The sequence below is a fragment of the Lissotriton vulgaris genome, chromosome 3_1 (assembly GCF_964263255.1).
Source record: "Lissotriton vulgaris chromosome 3_1, aLisVul1.2, whole genome shotgun sequence".
NCBI classification, from domain to species: Eukaryota; Metazoa; Chordata; class Amphibia; order Caudata; family Salamandridae; genus Lissotriton; species Lissotriton vulgaris.
The window spans coordinates 1414561511-1414587721 of NC_141689.1; the positions used below are offsets into that span (position 1 = coordinate 1414561511).

General features: G+C 42.4%; 1 protein-coding gene across 1 annotated transcript in view; it reads left to right on the forward strand.

Annotated features, from left to right (window-relative positions):
• The window catches only part of ARHGAP24 (Rho GTPase activating protein 24), a 1593044-nt gene that overhangs the window by 613817 nt on the left and 953016 nt on the right, over window positions 1-26211 (forward strand). The window lies entirely within an intron of this gene.

Below are 26211 nucleotides of genomic sequence, written 5' to 3' on the forward strand. Positions count from 1 at the left end.
CTCAGCAGGCTGTGTAGAACTTTTAAGAGGATAGCTACTCTAGTAATCAATCAATCAATCATAACATTTATTCAATTTGACAAGCAAATCATAAAAGTAAGTAAATAACAATTCATTCGATAAAATATGTCAGGGAATAGAGACACATAATTAAAGTAAAATACACAGTACTCATTTAAATATTCTGGCCAGACAGAGACTCGTGGGCACTGCTGTCCATGATGCTGCCTCACTAGGAAGCATTAGCGTGCTGCGGCTTACAGTGTGGGAGTCCCACTACCTCTCTCCTCTGCTCTCATTTGATATACTTAAATGTACCTTGTGTGTTACCACTTACAATCTTTCAGCTACCAAAAACATCTGGCACCATTAGCTGGAAAGTGTTGCTCCGATGAGTCAAGACAGCATTCAGCCCACACTGCACTGATATCATGCAATGGATTAAATGCTGGTTTGTGGCTTATCTTCTTTGCCCAACTGGCTGGCAATCTTCCCTGCACCATTGGGTTTTGGGACTGGTCATCTAGGCCAGTGTCTATTCAATCTGGAAGGACTGATGTGGTGTGTGGTGGCTGCACCTTCCTCTCAAGGGTCATTGGGACAGCCCACTCAGGGAAGAAGAGCATGACCGAGATTGGGGAAGCCATATATCTTCAACATTTCATTTTGGGGTTATGGGCAAAGGGAGGCGATGAATGGTTTTTCAGAGCTTTTTACTGATATATCTGAGTGATGTGTAGTAAATTGGTGGGATGCAAGAATTTTTTGCATATTTGGTGAGTGAAACCATTAGGAAAGCGTGGGCAGGAAGTCAGGCACTTTTTTCATATATTGGATGGGGTAGTCATGAGTGAGGCATAGCCGAGTGGCCTTAGGCTCATATTCCAATTGAGAGTTCTGACAATGGACCCAACTATTTTGTGAATCCACTGAGCAAATGGTTTGTAGGAACTGCTGAGGAGGGAGCAAGTATGCAAGAGAGGCTGTAGACTCCATAAAATTGTAGTTAACTAGGCATCAGGAAGTGGATGCTTACCACCTCTGGGTTCTGAATTATGAAGATATTAGGTCAAACTTTTGCTGTCTTTGTCATTGATGTCTGTAAGTCTCTTGGTAGAAACACAGCCTGTTGCTTATAATGATGTAGCTACAATAATAGAAAGTGTTATGCAGAGAGTTGATTTGCTGTTTCTATCAACTTGGTTCAAAGGGCCCTCAGACTAACTACGCAAGGTCAGTCCTCTGAATTCATAAATGTTGGGAAATAATTAACCCCAAGAGGTGCAAACAAACACATTATGTGTTCACAATCTCAATAACTCAGTCTGTTGGTTCTTTTCTGTGTCCATGGGCCCTCTTATTCACATCAAAGCCTTTGAAAAATGCAAACTCAATTATTGTCTACCTGTTCCCTGCTTGGGTGTTGGCTCTAAAGCACAGACCGATGGCCCAGATTGAGTACTACTGCAAATATTTCGGACTATATGCGAGGAAGTGATATCATCGAAGCAGTTTGATAATAGAAAACATGTCATCCTCTTGGTGTTCAGATGTAAGGTGGATATTCATGTAATCTTCACTTGGTTGTGAATGGGTAACATTGACTAATGCAGAACTGTGCTAAAATTACGTAAAAAGTTTTAGTGTAGTAGTGCACTGTTTCTCATCAGTGTTCAAGTAGGCTTTCTGACAACCATCTTCCATAAACCATTGAGCCGTTGAATTTCAACCACGTTGATCCTACTGATACAGTGTACAATCTGCGATTCTCTCTGGAATGTGCTTTTTCTTGCATTGTATGTATGTATGTATATGGTTTGTCTGAAAAGGCCTCTGAAATTCCCTACCTACAGGGGCATCGGGAACATGTATAATGGGATCTAATGTGGTATGATGAGTAGCAAGTAGTATGCTTTCCTTGAATGAGATTAAATTCCTAATCACTTGAGCATAATTAGCTATTGGGATAGCTTAGCCATGCACATTGGAGTTGTTTGGTCCTGAAGAAAGCCTCCTAGCCCAAGGTGGTCTCAGAGGATTGAGGCTGAAACATGTCAACCCTATAGGAAATGGAGGACCATTGTCAGCCATTAAATTAGTCTTGTTTTTTTTAACTTTTTAATGTTACCTCATACACCAACTCCTTTGACCTGTTTAATTTTGTAACTTTGTAATTTTATTTCAATTAATGCTCACTCCAAACCATAGAAAGGATCTCATTTTCCCCCAAAAGAACTTGGAGCCCATTCACTCTTTAATCATATGAAAGATGAAAAAGGAGCAGCCCGATCATGAAGCATGCCACAGAGGTTGGTGGGTGAGGGCATGTGTCTTTATTATGGGCTATCCTCAGAGGACATTTTGTTATCTAGGTGTCTATCAGTTTAGAACTCCACAATCTCAGTAGGAGCATCCAAGATTACAGATTGCTATTCATAGTGTTCTTGGTGTTTTTGGTCTGATTAAAGAGAGAAGGATACACCATGTTTTACCTCTATCACCCCCCTTGGTAGTAGTGCAACTGGTTTTCCCCTAGAATCCCTTCCAACCGGTCAGCGGAAAAAAACAGGGAACTCATAGTGAGGCCCTATGAGGAATTTTTGGTTGTTGCACACACGGTCGGACTGGGACAGACAATAAGGCAGGGCAGAAAAATAAAAGTGGCCCCCATTAGTGAATTAGATAGCTAAAAAAGTGGTCCATGTTCGCAAATTAGGGAAGTTTTTAACTTTTAAAGAGACACTGTATAATTGTTAAGCAACATATGGACGACTGCATGGATTTGAGTTGTTGCATAAATATTTGTTGGAATATTAGAGAATTTAACAGTAAAAACAAGCTCAGCAGATCCTAAACCATGCCCCCAAGCAGCCACACATTTGTCCCACACACTTGCCTTTCATACCGGTAAATTGGGCACTGCCTTATTGCCCTATAGGCTGATCAAACCCTGGTTGCACATCTAGGCAATTGAACATTAGCCATCTTCATTCCCTTTTACCTGTTTTAAGAAGGCAGATGTAGGACCTACGTTTACAGTGTCAGTTACACATCAAAGGGGGCTGTTTTTGTCCAAGAGCTGCTCTTTTCAAAGTATTTCTCCCTTCTGATCAGCATCCTGACAGCTGGGCTTTCTGTCTCTGCATAAGATGGGAGATGGGCATCTTTTTGTGCCACCTGTTTCATCTGTACGGAGTTTTGGCAACAAACATTCAGTATTACAACATTGCAAACTGTTAAAGCGTCCTAGTTTAGTTGTCATTGACACATATTTGTAAGAGATAGATAAGCAAAGCCACCTGTTCAAAAATGGCTTGACATTTTGACTGCCTTGGGAATTTAACCCACCATCACACTGGTTGCAAAATCCTTGGACTTCCTATATACTAAACTGGAGTTTCAGTGAACACATCTTAAATTGTCAAAAAAGAGCTACACTCCAGCTGCACCTTTTCATAAAAACAAAGAAATTGATACCACCAGAAGACTTTCGATCAGCTGTTCAATCCCTGGTACTGCCCCATATGGACAGTGGCAATGTAATTTTAGTAGAACTACCCAAATTCACAAAATCTTGCCCGATAACCCCAATCCTAAAAGAACAGCATTGGCTGCTGCTAGAAAGTCTTATCACTTTCAACATAGCCTGCATATCACACATGGCTATGCATGCAGGGATCTCAGGTAACCTTCAAGAAAAAGCCTTTACAATGCAATAGATCTCACAATTGCACGTTTTTAAGCTATTGACATTGTAAATGGCAATGTTTTTTATGATATTAACCCCTTCGATGCTGGTGACGGAGCCATTCCGTCATCAGTCACGGTTGAGCTGTGCTGATGACAGAATGGTTCCGTCACGACCACACCCTATCCTGCATTGTCCAGCACAGGGGGGAAATTCAAGCAGCAGCCAAGGTGTTAAAAGCCATTGTCATTTACAATACCAATAGTTCAAAGTTTTGCAAAAGAAATACCTTTTGTATTGTAGAGCACGGTGTCCATGAAGCGGGCGCTGCGCTCACTATTAAAGTAAAAAAAAAAGAAGAAACAGTGCGGTGTCCCTGAAGCGGGCGCTGCGCTCAGCATGCAAGCTAGAGTGCAAAAAGCAGCTGCAATTGTCCCCATAGGTGTCAATAAACAAAATAGTGTTCACCCACTTATAATGCCGACCGTGTAACAAGCCAAGTAAAAGGCCCAGTCGTTATGGGTGGTAACAAATGAAAGGGCCGTACCAAGGAAGGACTAACAAGCTGATTTACGAATCAGAAGCCAGCATTTACGAAGGACAATGACACAAGCCAATGACAAATATGGGTGGAGAGGGGCAGTGCATACTCTAATACAGCATTCCTTGCACAGCGAGCAGCGCATTTACGCTCCGCTAGGCTAAACCTAAAAACTACAAACGACAGGGAGACTGAAAAGCGGAAAAACAAGTCTAGTTTCAGAGGTCCCTAAAATGAAAATGACCAAGAACACTAAACAGTCCTTCTATTGCCTGACCTCACAAACTATGATACAAAATCCCTGAATCTGAAGAAACAATCCCAAATTTCCTGACTATCTATAAAGGTCTAACATCGCAGCTTTTCAGACAATTGTCTGGCCTAATGTCTAGAGTGCTTGTTCTCAAAGCTGGGGACCTGAGTTTAAGTCTCAGCAGGGACGCTCAACACCCTGTGATTCTGGGCAAATCACTTACCCCTAGATGCATCAACGTTGTCATTTGCGATTCCTTATTTGCGAAAAATAAGGAATCGCAAATAAGGAATCGCAAATGGCAATGCATCATTAATTTCGCTATTTTATTGAGATTCGGTAAAAATCGCAATTTTTACCGAATTCCAATAAAATTGCGAGTTCCAAATAGCGAATCCGCAATTCCCATTCATTCCTATGGGCTGAAATGCCCATAGGAATGAATGGGAATTGCGAATTCGCAATTTGAAATCGGAATGCATCAAAGCCTTTCAAGGGTGGAGAGGGGGGTCCAAAGGACCCCCCCCTGCACCCATGAAATGCACTTTTACATGTGAGTTACATACACACATGTCCTAAGGACATGTGTGTCTGTACCGTACACGTTTAAAAAATGCATTTTTATGCGTTTTTAAACATTTTTGCAAATTACCACGAAGTTCAACTTCGTGGTAATTTGCATTTGCAATTTGTAAAATCGCAAATGTTTTGAGGATGATGCATTGCATTTAAGGAATCGCAAATTTGCGATTCCTTAAAAGCAATCGCATTTTTGGAACTCGCAAAAAATAGCGATTTTCCAAAAATGCTTGATGCATCCCAGTAACCAATTTAGGAAGTGCAAAAGGCCGATTTTTGCGAATCGCACCGTTTGCACTTCCTAAAAAGGTTGATGCATCTGGACACTAATCTCCTCGTGACTAACACAATTAATGTGCCCGTCTGTAACGCAGCTGGTGCTCATGTAAAGCATTCTGATAACTTCAGGTCGATTTAGCGCTATATAAAACTAAAAGAAAAAGTTCTACCTCTCTTGTTGTTAGGCCAAGTTCTGATGATTGCTAGAGATAACCACAGATCTAATTATCAGAAGATAGTATTACAAATGTCTAAGTAAAGAAATATTTAGGTAAAATGTTCAACTGCTCCTGCTGCTAGGGCCACACTCTTTAAATACCATAAACAAATACATAAAATTAATACATAGTTATTGTGGAATCCTTCATTGGAAAATAAGTAGTTTTAAAAATACTCTGTGGATTTCTTTAAGTGTATAAAGGGAAGACCTTGCAAACCTCTGGGATAATGAATAAATGCTTCATGTGCACTATTTAGTCCTTTTTATACTTTTCATGATATTTAGGATTTTGTCTCTCATGGCCTGTGTCTGGTTTACACATGGCGAAACATATTCCTTATAATAAATAGAGGATTTGTGTGCTCAGGCTGACACCTCCTCTTGGTGCATCATGTTATGGATTGATGCTTTGCCCTTACATTTCCACACGTCCATTTTTTACCCCAGACAATGTGTAGCAACAGGAATCTGGTACCGGACTTTAAGAGTAATGTTGTATTTGTGCTTTGTTCCACATTTAGGAAGAAGGAGAACAAAGAGACCTTGCGTGGCAATGAAATGGGCTTGTATTGCAAAGAGAAGTCACCATCATCTCCATAGCACCTACAATATCTATGCAAAGAAGAATCTTATCTGTTTCTACAACCGATAGCAGTAACATCACTGACAGCACCAACAACCATGTTAGGGACACTTTTACATGTTTATAAGTCAGTATCAATGAAGATTGAGACTAAATTGGAACAGTGAAATCAACTTCACAGAGGTGGTTGATGATGCCCGACTGAGAAAATCTTTGTGCCAGCGCTCTAACCTTTCCAGGGTTATACCTTGAAATCCATGCCTGGCATAGAATTACAAGTTACATACATGAAAAACATGTTTTTAAATACCAATAAACTGTAGATCTAAGAAAAGATGGAATACAAATCTCTCTTTCTGCCTTGGCAAGAATTAGACATTAAGGGGCCTATTACAATGTCGGTCAGAGTCTTCCTTCTGACCATTTAATTATGATGCGACCGCACATGGTATGGTCGCATTCTCCCACTTCTCTATGGGAGGTTGTGTTACAGCCATAAACCAGCCATAACACAATCTCCCATAGAGAAATGGGAGATTATGTTAATCCCTGCACCCTCAGGTTCCTGCCACAAGGTGCAGGGATTAACAAGGAGACACCATAGGCTCGACCTAAAAACTACATACGACAGGTAGACTGAAAAGTAACTGGAGGCTGTAAGAGAAAGGGGCCCTGCTAGGGGCGCCGGAAAAAAAGCTTTCCAACAGGATGTTTATGTCAAAAAGGCTGGCATGGAAACCCTGCCCAAAACTGTGCATTGTAAACAAAGGGGAATGTATCCTTAGATGCCATTATTCAACAGGGCCCTGGAATCTTTAGGTCCACGAAGTCAATTAACGTTAATAACATAGTGAAATCTCAGCATTGTAGTGAACATTCTTCACAGTGTATACAATCTGGTATCTGTCAGCCCCCAAATCAATCTTGTTCAATTTCATGTATTGACTGCCAATTTACAATATTCTATTTGAGATTGAATTCCTGAATATCTAGGATAGGTTGACCAATCACAATATACACGAAAGGTACCTGTTTGCATCTTCCCATTACATTGGGCTGACCATTTTTTTTTTGCCCTTTAACACAACTGTGTGTGATGGCGATCTGAACTGCTCTGTTTTAAGAGAGCCAATCAAAACTCTTTAATGGAACCACTTAAACCTCACATGGATGAAACAGACCTGAGTTCCTTTCCTGAAGCCGTCTGTGGTATTGTTGGCTCCTTTTTAGAAATGTTATTGAATGCATTGGATTAGGTTTTGCCACTAAAATGTGTTATTTCTAAATAATGAGCGGCTTTGTTATTGCCTCGAAATCACAATGAAATAGAGTACAGCAAAGGCTCTAACAAAACTCAACACATTAATTGTGGGTTTGTAATGCGCTAGAATCAACTCCCGAAGGAGTATCTCTGCGCAGTAGACCGCTGGGGAACCCATCCTGGCTTTCCCTGTGAGATGGCCCCTACTTGGTACCTCCAAGGTGAAACCAGGCAACCCCGGCGTATGTGGGGGGCCGTTGTGGAGATGAGGCAAGCTAATGCCCAGAGTTGCCGAGTGTGATCCCTGGTTAAAGTAGGCACCAAGGTGAGGATTATCGAGTCTGCTGACCCTGGTCCAAGACCCTGCCGAGCGGGAATTGAACATTGGTCCCAGGCCGTCCTCTGCTCTTGGGTCTGCCGCCTCTAACCAGTGAGCCACACCACTCCACATTCTACCCAAAAGACAAGGACAAATAAAACATCCTGTTTTCCACATGCAGTAAAAGGAATGCCATTATACTGAAAAACACAGGCGAATGTGTGCACAATCTGCATTGATTTCACAGAATGCAACTATTTAAAGATGTGGAAAAGCAGCCACATGTTCTTTCTTTCTCATCGTGAGGTATGATCTGCCATTGACACTAATAAATCCCTTCTGCAGGCTCCATTGCTTTTGCACTTTTATACCTTTAGTGTGTGGAGAACAATCACCACATGCAGTTTATTTCTTAGAATCTGAATGCAGAATACAGGAGAATAACGCAGAACAAAGCGTTGTTATTAAACACTCATTAAATTACTACACCAGGACGTCAATGAACTTCAATCTTTTTGTGTTGCCAAGGACATAAAGTGAGCCTTTTTTCAAAATACCTTACAGCCCTTTCTTGTGCAGTTACAATACATTTAATTCTGGTGGTGATATAGCTAAATTGTCACTACCCCAAAACACAAAAGCAATACAACTCAAAATCATCCTTACTTAATTGCAAAGTTTTACTCTAGTAATAGTTCATCACAAAATATACTGATTTGTGAGAAAAAACTAGCCAGAAGTTTACTGGCCAAAATACACCCACATTTCTTAGACCGACTGAAAGGGAGCTTGTCTGCTGTATTAGCATCTCAATTGACATGAAGGACTGTATTATATATTTTGCGCACTTACCCTGTTTGTGCCATGGCACACCTTTCAAAATATGCATCTGGTACAAGCAGGAAAAGTGTGCCTAACATGCATAATGTGCTGCCACCAGGGCAACCGCAAACTCGCACTACCCTCGATCAGCGCATTCAAATGAAATACAGAGTGGCTGCTTCAAAGGTCGTCCATGTTACACAAAGCAGACGGTATGCAGACTGCACTTTCAAGAGAGAAGGGGTCCCATTGATCCCTCCAGACATCCCCCTGCAGGGTGCAGTAAGTGACTGTATGGGTCAATGGGACCCCCTTTCCCCTCCCCCAGAGGGCTGCCTTTAGGAGGCGCACTAAAAGTGCACCATGTTTTTGTGGCACACTTTCAGTGCACCTCCTAAAGGCATGTTCGCCTCTGCAGCCGCATTCATAATATGGCGTTGGCATAAAGGCAAAGTGATTCCCTCAATTTGCATGGGCTTATGCCCGATGCAAGTGAAGTAACGCCCTGTTATGATAGAGGCGGTGCTACACATGTACCAGTGATATCAGTATTACAGAAGGGTACACACAAGCATCTGCTTTCCCTTCTGTAATACCGTTGTACGCCTGGTGCACAAAGAGGGCGAGCACACCTGTTGCACCCCCGGGTCACTATGTATAATACGGCTGTAAATATTATGTTACTATTTTATGACTGTACATTGACCCACATACAGATAGATATTGCTTTATCTTCAGCCTCTTGTAATAAAAAATCTGAAATAAAACATGCATACATACATACATATTTATAGGGGCATTGTGTCAGCCCTCTTCATCCATTGGTCTAACGAACTGTCATTTACATTTTGCTACTGCACACCACATCATGATGCTAAGGCTCAGCACACTTTAGTCAATGGCACTCCCACATTGTGAGTAACTGAATTCTGGATTGGTTGGTCAATGCTTTACTTTTCTAATACTATAGTTGTTCTATTCTATATCTTTTGAATTTTTGTCATCAATGTATGTTCAAATTATGCGCCTGATTATGAGTAACTGTGGGCGTAAAAATCCATTTCGCGGCGAATTTGCGGATTTTCCACGATTTCGCGATCCGTGAATCTCGCGAAATCGCGGTAAAATCCGCAAATCAGCAGGAACGAATTTTCAGCCAAGCAAGGGTTACAGCAGCAGGTGCAAAAGTTGAACCTAATTTCTTTGTAACCTTTTACAAAAGGGTTACAAACAAATTAACTTCAACTTGGACACCTGCTGCTAATTGCTTCCTGGCGCCTTGTTGCCAACTTGCAACTATTCTCTGACCCTGCTTTGACCCTTGAAGCAGGGTCAGAGAATAGTTACAAGTAGGCAACGAGGCACCTGTCCAAGGAATTAAACCTCATCAGGAAGGACTTACAGATATAAAAAACAGGAAGAAGGGAGAGGATGGCAAATACACCCATTTTGAGTTGTCAGGAGGGGTTAAACTAAAAGAGACCTTTACAGCACAATTTTCATATGCATTTTGCTAAAAATAAAAAGCTGTATGTTCTGTAGGGGCAACTCAGGAATCTATCTCTCTCTCCCTCCCTCTCCCATAAACAACTGCATGGGTAACTTCGCTATGCAAGCAGCTCGCGAAGACGCAAAAAGCCCTGCAAACACGCAAAAAACAAAAATCCGCAAATTCGCACAAATTTGCGAATTTTGCGGATAGCAAATTCGCAAATCCACAAATTCGCAGATCGCGAATTCGCAAAATTCGCCCATGCTTATTGTATTCCAACTTGTGTGTAAATTCTTGTTTACGCACAGGTTGAAACAATGAGTTATAAGGTATTTAATGCATCTGATAATTATCGATTGAGTTAAATACCTCAAGCTTCATTAAATTTCGGCAGGGCAAGCCCTCCAAAGAATAACAGGGGAAATGTGTACATTATTTACCGTATCATGCGGAGTTTGGTAAATTAAACACCAAAATCTGCATGTTATTCCCCATATACTCATATTAGGTGTTATTTATCGCACCTGATAAATAACAAACGCCGTGGTATCATTATTTATCAGTGGCAATAAATAAAGCCTGAACTTGTTATCAGGCCCTAAGTCTTTAATTTATAGTAATTCACAACTAAGGGCCTCATTACGATGTCGGTTTGAAAGACTCCGAACAGCATTCGGATTGTCCCAATCCGAGTCAGAACCCATGTTTCCGAACGCCTCAGAAACATTTCCGACTGACCGATTTCGATGGTAGGTAACAGTTCGGATTGTCCTACTCGGTTCTGACCAGCATTCGGAGACTCCAAGTCGGTCGAAGCCGAAACGTATAGGTCTACAGACCGCATTTCTGACAGATGTATTACGATGTCTGATCAGGACAGCCTTTCTGAATCGGTTTGCCTGACATGGAACGGCTGTCAGAAACTGACTTTGGGGGCCCATAGCAGGCCACCCTTCACCCGGTAGGCCTCCTGTTGGGACCTGTGAGGGTATCCAAGGGACCCCTCTTTGCAACCATGCACATTGTAGCAGACACCAGGCAGCATGTGTTGTCGGTCGTAAAAATTGTAAAATGTAAATTGATACTTGTATAGCGCACTACTCACCCGCAAGGGTCTCAAGGCGCTTGTACGAATACCACTGTGGAACCCATCCTGGCTTTCCCTATGGAGGCGTCCACTCCTGAGCACCCCCAAGGTGAGGCCAGGCATCCTTAGCGCTGTGGGGGCCGTTGTGGAGATTAAGCAAGCTATTGCCCAGAGTTGCAGAGTGGGACTCCATGATTGGAATAGGCACCGAGACGAAGAATATCAGGTCCGTGGAACGTAAGCCCAAGACCCGCCGAGGCGGGGAACTGAACCCTGGTTCCGGGCTAGACCTCTGCATCAGGGTCTGCCGCTCTAATCATTGGTTAAAGACAAAAATGGTTATGTCGGGTAACCGAATAAATTGCTTTTAAGAAGAGGCTAGGTTAGCTCAAAACACAATGTAATAACTCAAGTGCAATTAAATTGAATGAAACCTCTCTGAAAACAAATGTAGTTCAAGGTATTTATATAGGAAACAAGGTCACATTTGTAAAACACCGGAATTACTTCATTCCATTTTAGTTTATACAAATTCTAAGAACATGTGAAAAGTGACTATAAGTGAACAAAGTGACTAGTGCAATAAATTGAGTGACACTTATATACAATTATATACAATACTATACACAGGGAAAGGGGGGGGGGACAATTTTGAATTGACGGTCAGAGTTCTTAGTTAAAGCTCCAAGGAGACAGATGGTTACTATGCCCGTTCCTGGAGGTATCTTGACCAGTATTATGCGTCGACGTTTCGACCCTAGTGTGCCCCAGTTGGTGGTTACGGCGGGTCTTTATCAAGACAGGGAAGGGGGGGGGGGGACCTGGAAGTGAATAAGAATGGGTTTCAGAGAGGTATGGAACGTGGAAAATTAGTTTTTGCAGATAAAATCAGGTGAGTGCATTATACTCACAGGGGGGGTACATGATTCACAGGAGGTAAATAAGTCCCACCCTGGTATGGATTGCCGGAAGGTCAATCTGGGAAAAAGGTAGCTAAAATAAGTCCCTTTGTAAAAAGCATGTTGATTTAACAATGGCTCTATGGGATTGCTCATGCATTACCTACATATAGCATGGGAGTTGATTAAATGAATAATAAATATTATTAAGTGCCTAAATATGTGCAAAGGACACCTGGGAACTCAAGTGATCACAGATTGCGTGGTATAAATAGACACGTTTTGGGGCAGAAGTGGTAACCACCTAAGCAACGCCCGTGGTTTAGGCTGCATGGGGTGGCGGAGTGCCGCAGTCGAACACCAGGCGTGTGTGGCATTTAAAAACATGGTGCTCTTTATGAAACAAGGTGCTCGTAGTGCCGATGTTTTAAGGTTAAATGGTGCCGGGGAGTGACTGACATAAGGCACTCGTCGGATGGAGACCGCACACCGTAAGGTGAAAGCTTACCACAGCAGTATGCACCTGTCAGTATCACTCAGCTAGCCTGGCAAGCTTTTGGAGCCCCTACCCGCTGAAGCATGTTGACCACCATTAAAAGTCCCACTGCCATAAAATCAAAGGACAAAAGTTCATGAAAGCAAAATCCATTTAACGTAAAGATCAAAAATAACACATATACAGAAATGTAAAATATTCTCATCTTTTACAGAACATTAAAACGTGATTCAAATTTCAATCAATAACATGCTTCCTTAAAGGTTAGGTGATATTGTTGAATCATAATACCTCGAGCATGCCAATTTCGTGCACCTCCCTGGCCTAAACCAAGTTTTACCTATACATTTAGGGAAAATGTTTATTATAATGTATTATTAAGTCTTATATAGCGCTGAGCTATCCACACCGGGTTTCCTGGCGCATTAGCGACAGGTAGAGTCTAACCAGGCCATGCTGACTCAAACATCCAGGTCTTCAGCTGTTTCCGAACGTGGCCAGTGAGGTGCACCTTCTCAGGGGGTCCGGTGGGGCATTCCATGTCTTAGGGCCCTGATATCCGAAAGACCAGCCTCCCATGCATATCTGTTTGACTCTGGGAGCAGTGTTAAGGCATTCTTACAAGTTCAAATCTTAGCCCATTAAAATTAGTTTAATTTATTTCTTTCTGCATCCTCAATGCAAGGGCGAAGCATACAATAGATGTTCCATTGTTTCCTGCTGATCCTCAAGCTAAGGAAATTTAGCGAAGTATTTTATCCATTTCCTTACCATTTTCAATTGCTAAAGATTAAGGTATACCAACAAATATACTCAAGGATTCTCGTCCAGAAAATAAACACAATTGTCTATTTTGTGCCCAGAAACGTGTGTTATCCTTCCCAAAAGTTTTATTTTTTAACTTTTGAAGACATGTCACCATGCAAAAAAGAGAACATTACCTCTGCCCCAGTGATGCACTACCGCCCGCTAAATTTAGAAATGACCGCTGGCCCAAACTGTCATCTCTATACATTGAAAAGAACCAACGTCACAGAGGTTCCTTTCAATGTACAAAAGGTTTTGTAGACGGCCACTGTCGGTTTTGATGGCCAATCAAAATGCCATTTTATTTTGGAGTTTGTTTTTTAACAAAGCACTAACAGCCCCCACAGTCTGAGAGTTTCACCCAGGATATGGGGGGGTCATTTTTTCAGTCCCTCACTAGTAGGTTTTTCCTGGCGGTGAACTTCAGGAAAAAAAAGACATAGCATCTTCCACCCTGAATACGGCAGCCATTGTAATGTTCTTTATCCAATGGCCTCCTACTCCATTGGGCCATCAAGGGAAATTTCTGTCAATGGGGCAATAGGGCCTCCCTCAACAGAAAAGGCTCTTTATCTTTAAATGAGGCAGCAGGCCAAGGATTTGTCAATGTTCTACCCTGTCCGCCAAACTTTAAATCTGGCCCTTAATTTCAACATAATCGCAAAAACAATGTAAAATTCAAGCAAAAATCACCAACCTGCTAGTCAAATTAGAGATTCGATTCAGACAGTTATTGAATGGTTCATCATGCATCCAGTGGTAATTTATGGTTTGTTTTTTTGTCCGTTGAACTATACTTTTCAAGTAGAAAAAACACAGAGATAATTCTGGTTGAAAAAAGTACCATCAACCACCAATGGGAATTATTACACTCCAATAATAAGTTCAAATTCAACCAACTATAGTTGTTAACACCTACTGTATCTCCAAGACACAATGAGGAAGTTGAGGTGAAAGTGGACATAAGGGAAATGTCTGTTTGTATTCGCTCCTCTTCCAGATTCATGTTTTGACTGTCCTTGAGGGAACCGGGCTTGTGGCAAAATGTCCACATTCAAGGGGTGAACAGAATGGTGCTGTGCTCACTGGTGGTGAGAGAGTTTGTGACTGCTGGGAGACAGTTGGCAGCTGCTGATGTTAGCCTCCAGCTCATCAGCAACGGTTTTGGATGCTGGCTGAGTGGCAGAGTGGGAGCAGTGGTGATCAGTGTCATTTCTGCTTTGGACACAAATCTGATGCTCAGTTACGCCTGGATGCCATCCTTCTGACCCAAATTAAGCCTATCAGTGCCACATGGTGCTGGCTATTCAACTCTGATGAACGCAGTAGGGGTGTGACTCCCAGATGCTTAATTGCTTTCCATTATAAGAACTATGTTGAGGTTGGTGTGGGTGAAATACCCTACAATAAGAGCTGGTGCCAGTTGCCATCTTGATTGTAGTCTCTGGTCATGTGACATCAACGGAACCTGAATGGCTCTTTTTGATCTTGCATTTTTATTTTACATCTTTTGACTTTTCGGTTGGTTGCCATGATCTGATTGTGAAATCCGGCCCTGCTTTTCTTTTGATCTTGTGAAATTTTTCTTTCTTTTTGACTATTGTGTTACCCTTTCGATTTCTGAGATGGTGTTTGTAGCAAGGTGGCAATATTATGTGGTATGGCTGGGCGGCCCTATCATGTAATAGTAACACGATACCCAAAAGTGGACCACAGGTTCACACTAGTAATATCCTTCTTACAGTCCTGGTAGAGTGGCAAAGAGCAGACAGGCTTACTTAGAGGAACATGTGTAATGTATTTTACAGAACTAACATTGACGATAAGTAATTGACAGGACTCGAAAGAAATCCAACACCAATTTATAAACATAGAGCTTATTTTATACAACTTTCAACACCAAAATGAAATCAATATAAAGTGGATAATAGGAGCTATCGATTTTAATGTGTTCAAGAAATCAATACTTTATAGAGCTGTCAAAGTTTACCATTGTGGTCAAATGGGTACATCTCAGGTGGCACTTGTTCACTTGGGGGGTGAGCTTAATGGAACCTGCTTGTAGTTAACGTCATGTGGGTCCACAGACCAAGCTTCGACAGTCAGAACAATTTTTCATTGCCCATGGTGTCCGGCTGCAGAGGTGACTTGGTTGTCCTTGGTGCTGAACGGGAGCTGAGGGTGCTGAAAAAGAAGTACTTAGCAAAATGATACCTGCAGGTCAAGTTCACAGTAGTCTCTTGGGGGTGACACTTGAAAGGGCCCCTGAACCAGGAATCACCAGGCAGAACAGCTGTACCTAGCTCAGGCGTCTTGCGTGCAGAGATGTACGTTGCTATCCATGGTGCTGAACGGGGCGGCAGGAGTTGACTTTGCAAGGCATGCCAACACAGACAGGTTTGGGATGCAAATACTTGACAACTGTGCCACAGGAGAAAGTTGACAGAGCAAGGGATTCCCTCTTTTTAGAGCATCAAGTTAATTAGTCAGTAAGACCACCAACAAACCATGGCCACGGCAAATGCAACAATGAAGGAAATCTACTTCCACAAGTATTGGTAACACTGTAGAGGGCTGAGACTGGCTGAGGTTCAGGACTACTCTTCCCAGAAGGCACCTGGCCGGTTATTTTTGGGACGTTCCTCGACAGTCCTTCTTTTGATCCTGGAAGTATGGTTTATGTACCTCTTGACCTAGGAAGTCCTGTTGAAGTCTTAGGGTCTTAGAGTGGTTCACCTTCCTCTTAAAACCAGCCTCTGGTCTGGGACAAGTTGTAATCTACCCCTGAGGTGACCAAATCCAGTGGGTGTATGTGACCATACTACCCAGAACCCATGATTCTTGGGACGTTTCAAGATGGCACAAGCCATCCTCGGCTGTACAGACCATCTGGCCCACCCTAGAGGTGTGGCTAGTATTTGTGGGTTGTATGCCTCCTGCATACCATATTTCCTTACTGCTCAAAAACACAAGTTTCTGGGACGGGGGGCTTTGTCTTGACTGGGAGACAAGTCACTTACATATCAAGGGTTGTGTGGACTTTGAGGTTCATCGCCCTGATAGTCCCTTCACTAGCCATCCTGGGAGGGTTGAGGTATGGCCCAGACCTTTTCTGTCTCCATCCTTGGGGAGTAATAGCACTTCCCGCAAGAAGGCAGACAACTGTCTTGGTGGCAACTGGCTTTGAAAGCCCTCCAAAGAAAAGGGAGAGAGGGGCAACTTGGAAGCAACTTCTAAGATTGCCATCCAGGTACATGCCAGCTCACCCTTGACACAAGAATCGTGTCAGGGGTGCAAAGCACAGTATTTCATACCAAACATGATTAAGTTTGGTGGTACCATTGTGGAGCTAGCTATCTCGGTTTTGTCCGGTAGCCAGTCCACGTTAACCTAAGGACCGTCATTCACTGACAGTAAACTTGAATGGCAGGGTTACTGTAGAGGTATATATGTCTGTACATATATGAGTTCACCATTGAAATATTGGACCCTGCCTCCTGTGCTTTAGGAGGCCTATCTTAGGTGTGACTTATATCTGAAGGCAGTGAGGGGACTCTGTCACACATGGTGTGTGCTGGGTCAAACTCGATCAGGCAAGCTGCTCGTGCAGGCTGCAGTAGCAGCCCTTCAGACTTTACTTTTACTCAGGGAGGCACAAATAGTGCTGCAGCACTGGTGATCCCTTTAACACACTTACTCTAGGTACCACTGGTACCATATACTAGGGACTTATAAGGGGATTTAAAGCATCTTGCTAATTGGGTTTACCAATTCACATTACCTTTTGATGGAAAGAGCACTGGACCTGGGGCCTGGTTAGCAGGTCCAAATGCTCTTTCAGTTCTAAAACCAAAAAATCTACAGCAAAAAGTGAGGAGAGGGGGGTTGGGGGGTGACCACTCAAAAATGGCACTTTTCTACAGCCTTTTATGGTTTAGCTTTAAATAAAGACTGCAGATATGTGTACTTTTCGGACTGTGTGGTGTGTATTTACTTTTATTTTCTCATCATGGTTATTTCTTTTCCTTCTTCCACCTTTGTCTTGCGCAGAATCTTTATTTGCCTGATTTCTTTATCTTGTAATAAAGTAATAAAAAATATTGTACCATATAAATTATTGTACTATGTTTTGGTGTAAAGCACTACATAAATGAAGACAACATAATCCATTAGATATGTTGGGCCGAATTCCATATACGACATACCACAGTGCACCTTTAAATAGGTGTGGTGTGTGCAAACAGGCAATGTGCGTCTTATTACCATGAATGCGCTGCCCCCGGGCAGCTGGGAACTCGTGCTGCCATGGCAGAAGAGAAGAAGAGAATTCAGGTGAAATACAGAGAGGCTGCTTAATCCGGGTGTGTGTTTCACAGTGCAGGCAGCAATCCACCTGCACTTTAAAGAGGGGAGAGCGATCCCCTTGCAGGCCGGTGCAGTGAGTGACTGCACCCACCTGCAAGGGGAAGTTTGGGTGTCCATAGAACTCCTTTTATCCCCTCCAGAGGGTTGCCTTAAAAAGGCGCACTAAAAATGCACCACCTTGTAGTGGCGCTCTTTCAGTGCGCCTCCTAAGTGCATATGTGCCTCTGTGCCCGCAAACGAAATACAGCTCGAACCCAAAGGCAAAGTGATTCCCTTATTTGCATGGGTACAAGCCCCCATACAAATGAGGGAGCACCCTCTGTAAATTGTAAATGTAAATTGATACTTGTGTAGCGCACTACTCACCCGCAAGGGTCTCAAGGCGCTTGTACGAATACCGCTGTGGAACCCATCCTGGCATTCCCTGTGAGGTGTCCACTCCTGGGCACCCCCAAGGTGGAGGCCAGGCATCCTTAGCGTTGTGGGGGCCGTTGGCTCTAATGATAGCCCTAATGCTACATGTGCGCCTGCACTATCTGTATCACAGAAGAGGCCGCACAGGCATCTGCAGCCCCTTCTGTAACGCCAAAGTGCCTAGTGTGTGTACAAAGCAGGCACACATGCCTGCTGCGCCCCTGGGGCACTCGCTAAAATACGGCCCCTGGTGCATCCGGACAGATGGAATTTCCATAAAGTTGGTCATTTCACAACAAAATTAGCATTTTACCAGAAATGCCATAGATATATGGAAAATGTTTATTAATGTACATCTGTGAAAGCGAATTTGCCAAATTTTATGTTTATCAGCATTTGACCTCCATTTAGAGAGCAGTCAACGCTATCTATGCCTGCCCTGCGCCAGTCTGTTGCTCTAAGCTCGGTTTAGCAGCGCCATTTCACTTGCCTTCTGCTCCTTCTCAATGACATTTTGATGCCACCATTTTCATGTCGATAAACGCTTCTGAATATCAGAAGTTAAAATTAGAGTATTTCCCCAGTGAGACAACAGATGTTCTTTACTTTAATTACCTTAGACGCGGATTCGGCTGCTTAGAATGCACCAGACTCCTTTTCCTAGTGACGTACATGCCAGCAGAAGGTGCTTTTTCATCCTTGCTTATTTATTTCTCAGGTGCCTGCTTCTTCCAAGCAGCCCTGCAAAGTCATCGCCTCTGTGTCTCTGTTGCAGTTTCATATGCTTTTGCATATTTTTAGAACTGTCACTTAATTAAAATAGGCGATTTCATTGCAGCTGTGCAGATGTATATTTAGGCATTCCACAGAAGTGTCCTCTGAGTAAAATTTGCGAATTCATGAATGTTTTTGAGACTTTACAGAAGTGAGGAGACGTTAGTGGGTCACGTTTCTCCCTGATGGTTGTTTATGCACAGCACTGTGGTAGCAGGTGAAAACATAAAATACAAAAATGTAGACTAGAAAATTGAATACTCAGCAAATATTCAACAAAATGTGCACTTATGAAAAAGATGACCTGCTGTAAATGACTCCAAATATGCATAAAATGGAGTTATGATAGCAGTTTGCCATGCCCTACAAAATGGCGGAAGTGGGTCATACTGGTTTTCTGAATATTAAAAAGTTTGAAACTTTTGTGAATGATTTCTTTTTTACAATCGTTATTTTCATAGTCTATATTTAGTCATTTTCACTTAGTACCATTGGATAACCCTAGCATCGACCGAGGAATGTTATATAGTGTAGACCTCAAAATCTACAACTTTTTCGTAAAAGTCAATTTTTAATGTTGCATTTTTTTTTAGTGAAAAAGACACCAAAAGGCGGTGGAGCACTCTAAAGTAAAGTTATAGTAAATACGTGATTGAGAGGAAATTAGGGTCTGAGAGTGGAGGTGAACAGTTTGTTGGTATATATATATATATATACATATATAGATTTTGCTTTCAAGAGGTGAATCATCAGTGCTTTCCTACTTTGGAGCAGGATTGGGGTAGTTCTGATGGATACGCAGATGTTGTTCTAGGTACATAAATAGAGAAGACCTCATATATATTTATTGCTTGTTTGCACTTGTTCAGCATCAGTCCAATTGTGACCTGACTTAGGATGTTCTGAGAACAACCAGAAGTGGTGAGATTGTCAGCCAGTCAGAAGCCGGTACGTCTTGTGATGGCTTTGTAGATGAGGTAACCATCAGAGTGAAGCGCCACACTATTTTAAAGTAGTGTTTGTTTATTGTAAATATGTCCAGCAGTTGGAATTATACTCTTTACTTGAGAAATAAGGGGGGATATTTACAAGTCCCTTTCACCACCGGAGAGTAACTTTTTCTGATGCTCCAGTGGCGCAGTGCCATTTCACATATGTACAAGGTGGTGCTAACCAATTTAGAGTGGCTTAACGCCACCTTGTAAATATGCTCCTTACCGCCACAGTCTGCTGTGGCAAAGTGGCGGGCATTGGGTGTTACTGTGGGCATTCCACCGCATCACCTATCGCTTTGTGACACTGCCCCAGATTTACAAGGCTGGGTCAGCGCTAAAAATTAAGGTCAGGTAACATGTGCTCTTAGAATGGTGAAACGAGGAGAAATAATTAATGCATTCTGCAGCACACATAGAAAGAGCAAATTGCCATTGTTGATTGTTTATGTCCAGGAAGGTGCCCTTTCCTGAACAATTGCCCCTTCACAGCAGACACCCTTGCAATATGGTGCAAGAGGGCCTGAACTGGCGCTAGGTTTTTTTTTTAGCACCAGTGTTAGGGGAAACGCAGGGGTGCGCTGTATTTTTGTAAATACAGCGAATCCCTGCATTTTAATAATGTTGGAGCGCAGTGTTGCCAAATTTGGCGTAACACCATTGCTACGGCATTTTGTTTGCAATTATACCCTTAAATGTTTATGAACTTATGTGTTCTAAAATGGGTGTAGATCTTTCTTTTCAACTACCTTGCCAAGAATCCATATTTCTCTGTGATTCTATTTTTCCCCTGGTATACTGATTAATATTACTAACCATAATTTAAGTTGCTAACCCTACTGGCATGATACATTTTTATAGTCTAATTCTTGACATGGGATAAAGAATGCATGCGCTTTTTGACAAGGTGTCTAATGACAGTGGATTTGAAATTAATCTGGGACATTCAAACTGATAACTGTGCTTTTTATGGCTTCCATTTTGAAATCTACCAATTTAACAATGATAGTCTAACTAGATGTATTCAAAGTACTCATCATATGAAGCACACTCCAGAACTCTGGTGGGTTTCAGCCATTAATCGGGCAACAATTACTTTTATTTTTTAGTAGGCACTCATTCCTAACCTAAGAATACTATGCATGAATGGGATACCTGAAACTCAGGTCAAGTGCATAGGATTTCTAGGGCTTACCAGACTATGCACCAGATGCTGGTTTCTTTTCTTTTCTGTTGCCAAAAAACGTGTTCCTTACTAGCAACCAGGCTACACCTTAGAGAAGAATAAGCCCAAAGGTTTTGCCTACTCTGCTTTGTAAAGGATTAGTGGTAGACTACAATTTATGGATGCTTGGTTATGTTAACCCATAGCCCAATAATGTCACAGATATGTGTTGGTTGGCTGTTGCTTTCAAATGTTTTAGAAAACTTGATTTTTTTTGAGTGACAATTATTATTATTGTTTTCTGTGATGGACCTAGTCACTTCAGGGAGCTGAATAAAAAAGCAAAACTGACTTGTATGCTTCTGGTTGATCCCAAATGGTTCGCCGGCTTTTACAGGAAGTCAGGGCCTTTACCTTGATAAGCTTTGTGCATGATGCACAATGTTATGAATTTATTTATTTATGAATTATACTTGGAGCTGTTGAAGTGCTTTTAAAGCTGGTTTAACATGATTCTTTCTTCATATTTGTAGACAGATTCTCGCTGCTTAGTTCTGCTCTATTGGAAACCGAGTAATTTATTTTCTGGTTAGGCCAGCATGGAGTACATTGTAATACTCCATCTTGTTACCTCTATTTTGTGATCAGTTTGAAAAACGGACAGGATTTCCCATAAGAGATATGGTTGAAAATGCATTCCCTTCATGACTGCTTTTATTTGAGAGATGAAGTCAAAGTTAGAGTAATACAGTTTCTGTGGGAGCAAGAAGGGGAGTCCAGGCATGTGTCTTCCGCTTATAAGCTTCCCGAATTTGAAACAGAGAAGAAAGCCGCCGTTCCGCGTACTCGTGCCCCCCGCTGGTCCACTCGGTGGGAAGCTTATAAGCGGAAAACCGTACTTACATTTCCCTAGCAGATTTGACTTTTACTTTTGGAATTTCGCCTCACGCCACAGGAATATATGTGGTCTGGAAATATCGCCACATCAAAAACTGCAATACTGTGAAACGGTTCAGCCGTCAACAAGTCGCATGTACAAACTTACTGATGCGACGAAACACGTGTTGGCTTGGGAACAGTTGAGCTACTGGCAAAATGAAGACTAATGAAAAAAGAAGAAAAATCGACCAATTGACCTATTGTTTTTGTGTGTTAATAACGTCTGAAAAGATCTTTTAAACTTACGTGTGCTGGGGTATACTATTGATTTTGTCTTCTTGGTAGTTCCACAGAAACTTAGGGAGGCAGGTGGTTCTCCTTAACCCTTCAGCACCGTCACTAATCTGAAACGCATCCTAAAAATACCTAGTGAAATTACCTTAAGGCGCCTATACCCTATCACTTATACCACCGACCTTGCTTGAAAGTCCAGGCATGTGATCTATTTGTGGTGGTGGCAACCGAAGGTCAGCTCCTACTAATATTATGGGTTCAGTGTAAGTTCTATTCAAACAGAGGAAATTCTCTTTCATCTATTTGTTGGTTCGAATAGTGTGATCTGCAAATGCTCCTCCACACTGTCCCCAGATGGATGTGAAACTGGATGTAATCGGTATACATTTAGAACTTCACCAGTTGCAGATCAAGGAGGAAATTTATTAACACTTTGCGCTGTTTTGCACTGTAAATTAGCCCTAATGGGATGTATGACGTTACAACGCATGCTTTTACCACGCATGCCTTTACAACGCGGTTTTTACAACGCGTGCCTTTACAACGCATAGTTCTTTGGGGCGCTGGATAGTGAATAGTTTAATTTACTATTCCAACTCCAGTCCCAGTGGATAGTAGGGAAGGTGTTGAATAGTACATTAAACCTATTCCCTATCCTAGAGCGCCCCCCAGCGCAATGCGTTGTAATGGTTTGCGTTGTAAAAGTTGCATCGTAATGGTAGTGCGTTGTAAAAGTTTCGTTGGAAAGGTTGTTTACCCAGTTGCCTATCTACTAATCTACTATCCTTGATAGACAGGGCTTTGCACCACAAATGCATGCCTCCTTGAGGTAGATGTAACATTAGAGAAACATTTTCTTTTCTCAAAATGTGTGCTGTACTGCACAACACACCTATAATCATAAAACCAACTTAAGCTATGTCAAAGTATAGCATTTTGTATTGTAACGGTCCCCTTCCGGTATAAAACCTATGCTTGACCTCAAACGCACACCCTTGCTTTACTGTGCAAGGGTGTGTGTATTGGCAAAAGGTGCCTTAAACTGCTCCAGTGCAGTGAGAGAGGAAAACAGCACCGTATTTTAGTAGATATGGCACTATTCTGCTTGCCCCTTTAAATTACAATGTAGCACAACAATTTTGTTTGCTGTGCTGCATTGCATGAGTTCTTTCCAAATTTACACCACATAACCTTGTCCACCAAAGGGAGTTTATTAAACGTTAAGTGATATTGGACAGATCATGTCTCTGGGGAGCTGATGGCATTCAAGTACCTGGCTTTCTTGATGGGGTATCTTCCTATGCTGTACAAGGATAAGGACAATGTACAAGCCCACTCCCAATTCTGAAACAAGAACAGGCTTCTGCTGCTACTTCTCAGTTTTTATATTTAGTCTTTAACCCCTTCGCTGCTGGGTGTTTTCCCCGCTGTGCGGGGGGGGGGAGGGGGCCGCGCGCGGCGCCGCTGTGCTTCTGACGAGCTTGGCTCGTCATGAGGCACAGTGTAGCTGCACTCATGACGAGCGGAGCTCGTTACAGCCACACCCGTTTTCGAACATTCAGCACAGCGGGAAAATTATCCCCGCGTGCGAACGTTCCAACGGCCGTGACAAGCTCAGCTCGTCATGAGTGCAGCTCAACTGTGCCTCATGACGAGCTGAGCTCGTCATGAGCATGGGAGAGGTTAATGCTTAATACTGCTATTACTTTTGTGAAAAACAAGCAAGTGACCCAATCCTACTTTGAGTCTAAAACATTTTTACTATGCAAAATAAACAAAAATTGTGATATTGCTAATCAGAGACAAAGCCGCCTTTCACTCTACTCCACAAATTTCCCAACAGTTTATCATGTAGGTAGGTGACATGTTAAAGAAACAGAAACTGCGAAATTGTCAGACACTGAACTAGCTGGACTGAGAAATCTCTCTGAAATGCCAACCATGAATATGAGGCCCGTGCACATCAGAGGCGGGAGAACTCAACACTTTAATATAAAATGGACATGCAAAATGGCTGCAGGTTAATCAGCATGACTGTTGCAAATGCAGTACTGATTCGTTGTAAAATAGCAACAAAAAATAAGTTCACATTTGTTATGAGTGGTTTAGTCAAGATGATTGAGCTTCCCAGGACAGTTAAGCATTTCAGTTGTTACATTCTGTAGGAAGACATTGAATCCTCTTAGTCCTATAACAAGGATCAATGTAGAATATGATGCTTTACAATTTGTAATTGGTATCATGGTTGCAGGGCCACAGCCTGATTTTCTCAGACTCACATGATTTTTGAATGAATTTCATAAACAAGATTGAAACTCACGTTTACAGGTTAGAAGGCACCTAAGGTCAAGAAAATTGCTTGTATGTGCAGTATAATTTTGCTACTTTCTCTTAATTTGCTTTAGAACAGCGAATTTAATATTTTGGGATAATTGGATCTGAGCCATTCATATGCAATGAAGCTGAACAAAGAGACCTCAATGCTGACCTCTAATTATGATAGCTTCCTCATCAAATATCAGTAAATGAGGTTATTGTCAAAGACACATTTTTTTTTCAAGATTAGTGTCTAGGACTATTTGGAATCTGCAAAGCTGGTTTTTGAGAACTGAGTATAGTTTTTTTTTAAACTTCAGCAACTTGATGTACCACTTGAAGCCATTAATGTTTTAAAAAAAAGAGGTAAAATGTGGCATTTGCAGGAGGGAAAAACCCTGCAAAAAAGTACTTATTTTTTGAAAAATTCTCATATTAACGAAGGTTTTGTGAGAAAAATCTCCTTTTTGCTAAAGGTTTCTCAGCAAGTAAATTTATGTGAGGGTGTCAAACTACAAACTTTCTTCAAATTGCAATGTTTTTTTCTCAAAGTCAATCATTTGGAAGCAGAATTAGGATGTCACACGCTGGCAGAATCCACTATGATTTAGGCAATCGATATTTTTGTTTATAAATTGTGATTCAATCAATCAATCAATCAATCAAAGACATTCATAGAGCGCACTACTTACCCGGAGGGTCTCAAGGCGCTTGGGGGGGGGGGGGTGCTGCTACTGCTCGAACAGCCAGGTCTTGAGCTTCTTCCTGAAGGAGAGGTGGTCTTGGGTCAGGCGCAGGTCGGTCGGGAGGGAGTTCCAGGTCTTGGCGGCCAGGTAGGAGAAGGACCTTCCTCCTGTTGTCGCTCTTCAGATGCGGGGGACGGCGGCGAGGGCGTGACTGGCTGATCGGAGGTGGCGTTTGGGAGCGTAGAAGTTGATGCGGTTGTTGAGGTAGCTCGGGCCTTGATCGTGTAGGGCTTTGTGTGCGTGGGTGAGGAGACGGAAGGTGATTCTTTTGTTGACGGGGAGCCAATGCAGGTCTCTCAGATGTCCGGAGATGTGGCTGTGTCGTGGGATGTCGAGGATGAGTCTGGCTGAGGTGTTCTGGATCCGCTGGAGTCTCTTCTGGAGCTTGGCGGTGGTTCCGGCGTAGAGGGCGTTGCCGTAGTCCAGCCGGCTGGTGACGAGGGCCTGGGTGACCGTCTTCCTGGTCTCGGTGGGGATCCACCGGAAGATCTTCCGTAGCATGCGCAGGATGTTGAAGCACGACGAGGAGACGGCGTTGACTTGTCTGGTCATGGAGAGGGAGGAGTCCAGGATGAAGCCCAGGTTGCGTGCGTGGTCTGTCGGTTTGGGTGCGGTGCCCAGGGCGGGGGTTCACCAGGAGTCGTCCCAGGCGGAGGTCGAGGAGCCCAGGATTGCTGTATGCTTGCCAGATTGGTGAAACTACTCCAGGCTATTTTCCTTCCAGAAAGATGATCAGATAACCTTAATATGTAGTGCTATGTAAGACACAGGTTATTCTAAACATGTCTATACAATATTTTCTTATTGCCACAAGTTAAATGAACCCCATTATAACATGCTTACATATAATTGTGCATATGATTAATTTCTCTGTTTAACCGTTTCACATCTTGCAGCCCTTTGTAAATCATTTCATACGATTGAGATTGGAGAAGTCAGG